General features: G+C 40.7%; 1 non-coding gene across 1 annotated transcript; it reads left to right on the top strand.

Annotated features, from left to right (window-relative positions):
* Positions 1 to 2,391: 2,391 nt before the first annotated feature.
* Positions 2,392 to 2,498, top strand: LOC147941646 (small nucleolar RNA R71). The gene has a single exon (XR_015562996.1). It is a non-coding gene; the product is annotated as a small nucleolar RNA R71 (small nucleolar RNA).
* The last annotated feature ends 3,341 nt before the right edge of the window (positions 2,499 to 5,839 follow it).

Genomic DNA, 5,839 nt, shown 5'->3' on the forward strand with positions numbered 1-5,839 from the left:
ACACCCGCATCTAGAAGTTTCATTATCTCTTTCTTAACAACATCCTTTAGATTCGGGTTCAACCTCCTCTGATGTTCTACCGAAGTCTTTGATTCATCTTCTAGATGTATCCTATGCATGCAAAGTTCTGGTGAGATTCCTGGGATGTCATCTAGTGAATACCCTAGAGCATTTCTATACTTCCTAAGTTCACAAAGGAGAAAAGCGGTCTCTACATTGTTTAGTTCAGAATTCACTATCACGGGGTATGTAGAGTTAGGACCTAGGAACGCGTACCTTAGCCCGGCTGGAAGTGGTTTTAACTCTACTTTTGGAGCTCTTAACTCGCTCCAAGGACCATCCGCTGACTTTACCAGAGCATGTGCTCCAGAATCCGGAGTAGGTGCTCCCTCGGTGGATTCCTCCTCTGATTGGTTCTCATCGTCTAGGCTGGCGTAAGCTACCAGTTGCCGGAACCGTGTACCTGCATCCAAAATGCGTGTAAAACCATCAGCTTCCTCATTCAAGAATCCATACTTACCCTCTGCCTTTGTCAAGGCAACCTCCAGCGGGTCGAGAGTGAGAACTTCATCGGTGACCTCATGTGCAACCTCTGAACCATCATCAACCACAAAAGTCTGACCATCTATCATAGGTTTCTTGAGCAGCTTATTCATTTCAAACCTTGCGATCATATCCCGCAGCTGGAGATCGATCGCTCCCCCTTGCACATCTATAATCGCACCAGCTGTACATAAGAATGATCTCCCTAAGATCAGGGGGTCACGTGGTTTTTCTTCAAGTTCCAGAACCACAAAGTCTGCTGGTATAAGCGTGTCCCCTCTCTGGACATGTAAATCCTCCAACACTCCTATGGGGCGCTTGGTGGATCTATCCGCGAATACTAACGAAATCCGTGTAGACTTGAACTTCGTGTATCCCAGCCTTTTAGCCACTGAATATGGCATAAGGTTCACACTGGAACCTAGATCACAGAGGGAGTTTGCAAAAATCGTTTTACCGATTCTCACGGATAAGACAAATCGCCCTGGATCATCTCTCTTCTTTAGCACTTTGTTTTGCAGCACAGCACTGCACTCTCTTGAAACCATCATCACGTTCTCTTCCTCTGACACTCTCCCAGAAACTAACCCTTTCACATATCTCTGCAAAGCAGGTATCATCTGAACAGCATCAGCTAGGAGTAGTTTTACCGTCAATTCTCTCAACATCTCCTTGCACTTTGCATCCTCCAAATCCTTGCGAGATTTCTTAGGAGGAACAAGGTAAAGAACCCTAGGGGTGTACACACGTGCAGGAGGTACCTCAGTAGGAACGGTCTGATCGGGAGTCTGGAGCACGTGCTCGCTGGATGGGAGCACATGCTCGCCGGATGCTTCGGCTTCTTTTTGACTCAACGGTGGAGTCTCAGCAGCATGTTGAGGAAGGTATTCTTCAGCAATACCCTTGCCCTTGTCAAGCCTAGCGGATGGTGCTTCTCTAGGGGGTAACTTCTTTCCTCTCCTTAGCTCAATCGCAATGACATACTCGTTCCGCGGGTTTGCTTCCCCTTTTCCGGGCAGAGTCCCAGGAGTTCTTTTCACGGCTTCAGCAGTCTGTGCAACCTGAACATCAAGCTTTTTCACATGTGACATTACTGCCTCATACTTCCCATTAAGGTCATTGTACATGGTATCGACCTTAGTGTTGATTTCCACTGAAGCTTTTTGTTGATTCACCAAGAGTTGTTGCATCATGTTTTTCAGCTCATCCTGAGAGCTGCTAGCAGAGGAAGGTCCCAACTGCTGGTTGGTGAAAGACAGTGCTTGTTGAGCGCTTGTATATGCCTGCTGGTTCCCCCCTTGGAAACGGTTTTGAGTGGGTACAAACTGTTTGCCTTGGAAGTTGTTTGAGAAGGTTTTCTGATAACCCATCTGATTTTGAGCTCCTTGCTGCGGATACACCTGATCCTGAGGATTCTCCATGTTGGTGCTTCTATAGGACAAATTCGGATGGCTTCTGTAGTTCGGGTTGAAATCCCTGTTCTGCACAAAACCTTGCCCACTCACATAATTAACCTCCATCGTTTCATCCTCTCCATCACAAATCTCCTGAGCTAGCGGCATGTCTCCGGTCTCATCGACAAAATGGACAGTTTTCTGGCTCCCCTTCAGAAGAAGGTTCACCTTGGCTGTCAACTCGTCAATCTTTTGCGTATCAACACTGTTGACTTTCACGGACCTGTCATACTCAGGAGCCTTGTTGCTGGAGCTTGCAGCTAGGTTCTCAATCAACTGATATGCTCCTTCCTTAGACTTTGTCATAAAATCCCCATTGCTGGCCGAGTTGAGAGCGTTTCTGTAGTCCCAGTTAACTCCATCATAGAAAATGCCCAGAATCTGTTCATCACTGAATCCATGGTGCAGAAACTATCTATGGTACTCTTTGTACCTCTCCCAAGCCTCGCAGAAGGCTTCTCCAATGTGCTGTTGGAACGATGAAATCTTGTTGTTCAGGGCAGCGGTCTTAGCCTTGGTGTAGAAATGGTCCAGAAACGCAGATCTACACTGTTCCTATGATGTCAGAGACCCAGGTGGCAATGACTTCAGTCAACGTGAAGCTCTATCCGCAAGAGAGAAGGGAAAGAGCTTGCACTTCAGAAAGTCTGGCGGTATCCCATTTGAACCAGTGGTGCTACATATCTCCTCAAAATTCTCGATGTGGTCCATCGGAATCTCAGCTGGGAGACCATGAAATAGGTGCTGCTTCACTAGAGAGATCATCTGTGGCTTGATCTCAAAATCATATCTCGGGATGGCGGGAGGAACAATCGCCGCTCGGTTGGTGTAGAACACATGCGGGTTGTCCTTGTCCCCAATGGACGGTTGTGGCGGCGCGGCTCTTTCGTGTTGAGCACGGAGCAACTGCCCCAATTGTTGTCGAAGTTGCTGCAACTCGGCAGCCATATCCTCATTGTTTCTGTTGTCACCCATGTTGACAGATTGAAACTTTCTGTTCTTGCGGTTTGTTCTTTCTGCCAAAGAGAGCTCTGCGGCTGACAAAGCAACTAGTTCTTCGGTGTTGTTTCTTCTTGTAGATCTTCTTGACATGCACCTGAAACACACGCAAAGAAGAAGCAGAAAGACAAATCAGTAAGGTCTTAGTCTAGTAATTTCGCCGAAAACCAAAGGTAAAAATTTGGTCCCCGGCAACGGCGCCAAAAACTTGATACACAGAGTTTTAAACCCTATTTTCCTACTGCAAGTGCACAGCAAAGAAGTAGTACTTAGGGGTCGAATCCCACGAAGACCAAGTTTTACTCTATGGTTTTATTGGTTCAATTTCAAGCTAAGACAATTCAAAGTTGGGTTTGTTTGGTAACAGTAACGCGATTAAAACGGTATAAAAAGGCAATAAGCAAGACACTAGATCAGGGGTAATTCTCGGGAATTTCAGAGACAGCAACTAAACAACTATTCAGGGCATAGATTAAGTACCAGTCTAGAACTCAAACATAAATATAAACTGATCCACTGTCGTGGCATCAATAACTCTATCTGATCGATTCTGTGCGGAAACGCGGAGCACGTGCTCAGACATCCAGAGCACGTGCTCAGACATCCGGAGCACATGCTCGGCGGTCCATAAACCCTAAACTGTCGTTTGAGCCCAGAATCGCAGACAAGCATTAAAGAACAGGAATGATAAGTTCACAAATCACCTACACATCAACTTTCGCAGGTCTAGGATAATTTGCCCACTAATGTCTTTTCTAGCAACCTATTACACTTTTGATGAATAGATAAACCTAGAATCATAGATTGGGTGATCAAATCAACCTAAACATTAAGTCTAACAATAGTGAAGACAATCGATTATATAAAGCCCTATTTGTGTCCTGTTGCTAACCCATGAAACCCCTTTTGAAACCCCTAATCTAGCAAAGAAAACTACTCAGACATAGAGAAATGAATCATAGCAAAAGATGAGAAATTCAATGACATAAAAATAAAAAGGGTTCAGAGATTGCTTCACAAAGTAGCCGCTCTTCTCCTCTCACCAAAAACGTCGCTCTCAAAACCAAAAGAAAGGAAGTATATTCTCTCCTAAAAACCCTAGGTTAAATAGCATACAAGTAGAGAAAAATAAGGAAAGAATCCAAATCAAATCTCCCTATTAAAAATCGATCTCCTCCCTCTTTCACTCACAAAGGATCGCCTAAAATAAGGGGAATTAGGCAGGGAATCGGCGCCTAGATGCTTGCCACGTGTCGTCATGAATCCGTAGAGTTGGGAGCATGTGCTCGGAAATCGGGAGCATGTGTTCCTGGGTCTAAAATCAGCTTTTCTGCTCCAATTCAACTCCTTTCTGCTCTGATTGCTCCTGCTGTTCTAATCCTTGCTTTTAGCTTCCTAGCCTCGTATTATAACCTGAAAATGACTCAAACAACTACAAAGCTATCAAATAAACGGGGTCAAAGTGAGTCAAAACCGTAACATATCATGTATATTTTTATGTGTATACAATTTTTTATTTTTTTTGGAATATTAAGAATGTGTTGTAGTATGTGTAATATTTTGTAGTTCATATACTAAATAATTTATAAGTTAACTTTCCAAACTATAACTACAAATCTGTAGTATATGAAATAAACTAATAATTTTAGTAGTCCAAACTCGTCATGCTAGGCGGATCACCAGTGTCGTGCCCAGATTTACGGGGGCTTAAGGCGAAATTGAAATTAAAAGTTTTTCTTAATAAAAAATGTAAATAAAATAAATGTAAAAATCATTTTAAAACATAGAAATTATTGAAAACAAAACAATAATCTTTAAAAACTAAGATATAGTCTTTTTCCTTGTATTTAAATAATGTTTTCACCAAATTCTCATAATCTAAGTTCTTACTTAGTTCTTTTCTTAACTATTTGATAGCAAACTGATTATGATTTCACAAACACAAAAAATATATGAAAGAATGGTGGGGGCTTGAGGCAAATGCCTTTTTTATTGCCCATAGGCACGGCTCTGTGGATCACGCAACATGTTCAAAGATTTTTAATCCGCAAAAATTCATCATACGAAATCCGTGAAAGTAAAATATAGTATGTGAGGCTAAAAGTCACTATTTATCAAATCAGTTTTTCAAATTTTTAAAGAACAATAACTCTTCACTCACCTCTTTATAAAATAAGGAAATAAAATTTGTATACATTTACAATTATGTTTGTTACCTTTTAAAACAATTAGTTTCTATAAAAAATTCAAATATAAGTAAAGTTAATTTATTTATTAAATTAATTATTTAATATCAATGATATGTCTGTAAATAAGTGTTAACTTGAGAATTTATTTTATAAATGTCTCCAAAAATGTATACGTAAATTATTAATTATATTTTTCTTTCTATATGTAATCCATAAAAAAAAAAGATACAACGACTATTCCAAATGTGAGCACTCATTAACATGTATTAATTAATTATTAATTATTGGTCTCAGTTTAGTCCAGTTCTAGTAGTATTTTTTTTTTGTGCTATATTGCTTCGGTCTTGTACATTGCATATAACTTTATAAGTATTGATATTATGAACACAACATTTTAGTAATGCTATGGTTGAACCATCTCTCGTAGCTGTGAAGATGAGTAATTAAATAAATATTTTGAAAATAAGGAAACGCTATAAAATATTGTATTACAACACTAAATATATATATATATATAAATTACAGAGTACTTGGGCACTAGGGTACCGAGTTGTGGATTTTGAAGGAGATAATCTTACAGTTAACATGCTAATCGATGATGCCCAACATAATTTACATCTCCAACACTACTTGAAGGATATCAATCAATGGACA

The sequence above is a fragment of the Camelina sativa genome, chromosome 7 (assembly GCF_030686135.1).
Source record: "Camelina sativa cultivar CO46 ecotype springtype chromosome 7, ASM3068613v1".
Lineage (NCBI taxonomy): Eukaryota > Viridiplantae > Streptophyta > Magnoliopsida > Brassicales > Brassicaceae > Camelina > Camelina sativa.